This window comes from Anas acuta, chromosome 4 (assembly GCF_963932015.1).
Source record: "Anas acuta chromosome 4, bAnaAcu1.1, whole genome shotgun sequence".
Classification (NCBI taxonomy): Eukaryota; Metazoa; Chordata; class Aves; order Anseriformes; family Anatidae; genus Anas; species Anas acuta.
In genome coordinates, this window is record NC_088982.1 from 994,098 (window position 1) to 1,000,097 (window position 6,000).

The window sequence follows — 6,000 nt, forward strand, 5'->3', positions numbered from 1 at the left end:
TTGTTTTATTTCCAGACTACTTATGAAAAACTTTCTATGCGTGATTAACTAATAGGAATCGATGCACTTCAAGAATATTACAATTCTGGTCAGGCCACCACCCCAAAATTCAGTTACCTGCCAGAGGATGTGCATGTACTTGGAAACAGAGTGGCTAAGAAGTTATTTGGCAACACCAGCTTCCATGTGGGACGAGCATGCCAGGACAGCTGTATTTAATATCTTTGTTTGGCCCTTTCCACTCCAATTCCAGACAAAGCTTTAGTTAAAACAAGGAACGCTCCTGGGCCAAAGAATTGATCAGTCTCACTTCCATTTGTGGCCTCATCCTTACAAATCAGAGCTGAAAGTACTCTGGGGTCATTGGGCTGAAGTCCCTGTGGTTGAGAGATGCTGTGTTATATGATAGTGAAATGATCCAGTTCTGTTACAGCTCTGTGAGTGTTTTGGCCCTTCTCTGCTACTTAAAATGCTGCTTCAGAGTCATCTTGTCTCAGTGGCTGGAAACTTGCTGGTAATTCTCTTCCTAAAATGATGAACAAACATTTTATCCCAAACAAACATCACTGGTGTTGTTCTCCATCTCAGTGCTTGTCCCTTCAAACCAGATCCCACATCCTCAAAGCCCTGTTTATTTTATTTATTCATTTTTCCTGCAAAAAACAGAAGTCAACTTCATAGTCTTGCAGTCTACATCCCTTATGACACTGAAGTATTTCACAAGCTCTTGGAGCAAGAGATGGAGCAGTGCTCTGAGACAGCAAGGTTGTTGCAATTTTGTAGTGGGACAAAAGGACATGGAGGTTTATCAAGTATAGATATCTTCAGTGTGATTGGCTTCTGTTTGTATGAAGTGGAAAGCAAATTGACTCCTCCAGCCTCTCATACACTGGTTTCAAAGAAGAGATGCCCAGGATCAGAGTTACTAGAGGGAAGAAAGTTGCACCTCCTCAGAGCCATGCCACTGCACAATAAAGCATCTGCACTCCCCTTCCCACGAAGAGGGATCCCGTTCCCTCTTCAGGGCCTTTTCTCCTACAGAGCTACATTTATTTTCCCTCTCTTTGTATGTGTTTTATATGTGTGACATTTGATAATGTCATTGGTCTAGGTTTCATGCCTACTGCCTTCATAACTGGATCTTGGATTCACCTCTCCCTTCTTTCAATAACTGTAAAGCCAAGAAAAAAAACAAAAACCAAAAAACAACAGTTTTCCCATCCTGGCTTCCACTCCCCTGCTTGGCCCAGTGCTTCCTCTGATTGCTGTTGTGCAGAACTGACATTATCTCATTCATGATACAATGGGGTGCACGTGGGCTGGGCTCACCCCTGAAGCTCTACCTCATCTTGCAAATTGTGGCATTGCTGAAAATAGCCAAATCCTTCTGTGCCCTACTCTATGTGACTAGGACAAAGGGAGCATTTAGTGAAGCAGAAACAGATTCTGGGTCTCACAGAGACCCCTATCCTGCTATCTTTGCCTTCCACAAGAAGCACGGTCATTAGGGGCATGCCATTTTAAATCCCTTTACAGATGCCACAGTGGGGGAAGTGTGCATGTAAATGCTCCCCAGCATTGTGCGTAGCCAAGTTTGCAGCAAACACTGACTTTCTACACATGTAGACACTGAGGAAAGGTAGAGTGGAAAAAACTGACCGTAGGTTCCACAAGTTTGCAGTTGTCAGAAGTGAGAGCGAATCATGTGCCTTGCCTCGGAGACGTTACTCCTTTAAATTCTCCATCGACATTAATTAGGAGCCCCTTACATGACCTTGGAGATGATAGTTTTCCCCCTTCCAAATTGTATTTAATGAAAAAGCCTGGCTTGGCAGGTGGGTGACTTTTCCCAGGATCTCACAGCACTCAGATTCGTACTGATGAAAACCTCTTAAGCTTCATGAGAATTTAGATCCAAGCAGTATTTTTTTTCTTTAATTTCCCATGATTTTCCATTCCGAGAACTATCCTCTTGAACGTATTTATTCCAACTCGTGCAGTTCAAGGGCCCAGAATTTGACACAACCCCTTCTACCTTCCAGATGCTTGTCAGAAAGGGGCTGCTATTCTACCTCCTGAGGGTTGTTTTTAACAGCACAGGGTGTGTCTCCCAGTACAATTTAAATAAGCAATAATTAGGGGAGAGCGAGAGCTCTGAATGTACCAGGGCAGAGGAAAAAGGGCTGTCCTTGCCCTTTACTCTCTGAAATGAGACATTTTCCCTGTCAGCCATTGCCTGAGTTCTCAGTGTTTCTCTATGTAGCATTCAAATTCAGGGGAAGAAAGAGGAAATTGAAGTATATGTCAAGTCTCCACAAAAGTCCGCCAATGTCTGCATCCTACCTAAAACGAACAGTCTCGAAAGTATGACGCCAAATCCACTTTTTTTTTTCCTGCCTTTGCCACTCTTGCTCTCTAAGACAGCTTGGCTGAGAGACAAATTTCCTTCCAGTCAGGAAAGAAAAAAAAATCAGAAACAGAAGCACTTCTGAATGAGCAGCTCCGAGGCCCTTCTGGGCTTTGGTCACTGCGTGTATTGCAGGGCTGAGTGGTGGAGGCTGAGCTCTCGTCCTCAGCCCCTGCAGCAGCTGGGGTCTGCCCCAAAATGTGTGGGGCAGGAGAGAGGGAGATCTTCAGAGGCACCTCGGTTTGCTGCAGAGCTTAGATAGAGCCATTGGCTGTTTGCATCAGCTGGAGACATGCCCAGAGATGGAGGAGAGGGGAAACTGGTCGAAAAATAGAGCTGTAAAAAAAACCCCCATGCTTCAGATTGCAGTGGTAAAATTATTAATATTTAAGGTTTGAGAGGTCTGGCTAGGAAGGTTATCCTAACGGAAAGAGCATTCCTTTCAACTCAAACCTAGCAGCCTGTGATTGCTTCCAACCCCCCACTTCTGAGCTCAGATAGCACTGGAAGAGTCACCCCTATGGGCTCTACCAACAGCCATCTCTCCACATATTTCTTGAGTCCTGCTTAGAGCTGGGGCAGCCAACAGGCTGCTTTCAGGAGCTTGTCCCTCCCAGGCATGGGTTCTTGACCTTGTTAATATTGAAATAACTGTTTTTCTTCACTTTTTTTTTTTTTTTTCCCCAAAAATATGCTCTACAAGCATATGCATCTTCTAGAATGTTCCATGTCTTAAAATCCCAGTTAGCCAGCATCCAGTGTTATGTTGCTCTCTTCCCAAGAGACTGTATGTGGGTTGAGTTTTAGGCCTGATTTCCTCAAGAAGTAAAGTTTAGGCGGTCAGGCCTTGTGTGTAGGCTCTTCTGCCTGCTTGTGCATTTCTGTGGAGCTTTGATGTGCCTGGATCATCTTCACCACAGTGGATTTGGGGCAGAAGTGTCAAAGTGGTGTAGTTTTGGACCATTTTGGGGAAAAAAAAAAAAAAGAAAAGAAAAAGAAAGGAAGCAGCCTGGTAAGTTACCTTTACAAACATCTGAACTGAGGACAATAGGTGTGGTGCAGAAATTCATGCAATTAGTCAGTGGAGAACAAGCATAGGGTAGACTTCATAAAAGGGGGGGCTGGGGCTGGGGGCTGCCTTCACTGCTGTTGAGCACCGGGGGGGTTGTTCCCTGCTAGTCAGGCTGAAGCCCCTCGTTGTCCACATTCTTCTGAATATGACGTTTGTCAGGCTGCTGAACCTTGCTGTCCACTGGTCCTTTGGGGGCCGGAGAGCTGCCTTGGCTCCCAGGAAGGCTGGGCAAGAGTGCATAGGAGCAGAGCCCAAGTAAGCATCTTAAATAAGAGCAAAAGTTAACAGCATTCCTGGTCTTTTACTTTAGAGAGAATCCTGAAACCGTATTTTGAATAGCAAACACAAGCAATTGAGATTTTCCCTCTCCATGTGCTGGCCAGTATTTAGACTAGCCAAAAAGATACCTCCAGGAGAATTAATTCCTGGATTTGCTTAAGACCTTGTGCATTGTGGAAAGGGCCCAATGGAGAGATTTACTGTGAGCAAGTCACTCTCTTCCTCTTAATGCCAATTTCACAGCTTTAATACCGAAGAGTTGTGTTATTCACAGCTTCCTTGGAGCTCGTTGCTGAATTGCCACCGTAATGGCTTTGCTCCTTTTAACAGCCTATGGCTAGGAGTGTTTGGAGAGTGAGAAGCACAAATTTCAGGCCCAGAGTTAGCATTCTGGCAACAAAGTGACCACCAGCAACAACTGAAATCACAAAATGAACATTTCTAGGAAAATAAAAACCTCTCTCTCATGTTGTCAGCTCGGACTGAGCTGTTCTAGTTGACCCAAACACACAAACAAAAACAACAAGCAGGACAACAAAATAGCCAAGAAACATGAACAAAACTTTTGAGAGATGAATATTCCCAAAGGGAAATGCCAACTCTGTGCCCTGTAGGGCTTTTTTAGAGGCTCCATCCCCTCTTCTTTCTCCCAGCAGGCAGGCACCACAGCTAACTGCATCTCCCCTCTTTTTGAGCTGCTGGAGAAGCTCAGAGGAGCGCTGTTGGGGGGCGCAGGGTCTCTCAGACAGCCATAGCCCACCCGAGGAACCAGACTTTTGGGGTGATTACAACACCTGTAGAGTGCTACTGCTGCCTCTGAAGCAAAAATTGCAAATGTGAGCTAGGAACAGCTTTGGCTTCTGACTGCAGACCAAAATCACTTACGCACCCTTAAACAAAGTGTCCCTTGGCATGCGGAGCTGGGATACTCAGGGTTGGGAGCAGAGACCTGAGTGGTGAAACGGGAGGGATATAACCAGGCATATTCAGCTCTGAGCACCTCTGTGGATGGGGTGACGATGGCAGGGTGGTTTTGTATCAGGGTGTACGATATGCTCCGTGGAGGAGACATGCTGTGAGAGGAGGGGGGAGCACAGCCTGCAGAGCATTTTACCCCAGTGGGAAAATTTTCAGGAGGAGGAGGTTAACACCTCTCCCCTGGAAAGAAAAACAAAGCAAGATGCAGGCGTGCCAGAGCCTCCTGAATGCCTGGGCTGGGACAATGCCTTTTTCTGTCTTCTCCTCTGCCAGCGCAGCGCCCTCTACACGGCAAGGACCGTCCAGTGGGAGGTGGAAACCTGCCACCCATTGAGTCACCGACGCCACCTCCCACATCACTTTCCAATGTGCCTGTATCCTAATTAGCCAATAAATTCACAAGCGCTTTTCTGTCATCCGAGGGCTGCTCCAGCAGCCTAGTGCTGGTAATGTTTCAATTGTGCGTCTATGTGCACGCTGCCCCTGCCAGCTTCTGGGGCTCAGGGCGGGCGACGGCGCCCAGCCAAAACCACAGAAAGGCTTTAGTGAAAAAGAATACGCTCCGAGTACGAGCAAATCGGTGTATTCCATTTGAGGTGCTATTAACTGCTTTCTGCACAGTGGCTGCTAGGGCACAGTGCCTCGGCCCTGGAAAAAGGAGCGTTTTCAGTGCAAAACCTCACGTCACAAATGCTGTGCTGTGCTGAGCCCAGGGCACTTCACACCTCTGGGTGTCCGGGTCATCCTGGCAGCTGCTCTGGGATTTGTACCTTGCCCAGAGGGAAAAGAATCAGGCTGGAGCCTCTCTCTTCCCCCAGTACTTTCTGTCCAGTGCTTAAAGCTCTGGCAAGTTCCCTCTTTTAAGAGTCCTCTTCTACCTTGCCAAGAAGATTTTCAGTGCCTTGAGTTTGTTGTATCTCAGCTGTGGTACAAGCAAGGAGTCAGGGGCTCCTGTCATAAAACAGCTGAGATTGATGGTGGCTTGTCCCACTGATTGCAGCCTCAGGGACTGGATTTAGCACCTCGGCAGCAAAGAAGGCATCCAAAGGGCTGAGAGCATTTGAGCAGAAAGACACCAATAACCACAAGGTGCTGCGGCAGGGAGGGAATCGTATCCGTACCTACGAAGTCTTTATGATGAGGAAGAGCAGACAGGCAGAAGAAAACTTTGGTTTGGCATATTTGGCTGCTCAGTAGATGTCCCCATGTAGAGATGGGCTAATGCGTGGTGCAGCCACTCCACGCTGGCTGTGCCCATGGTGCA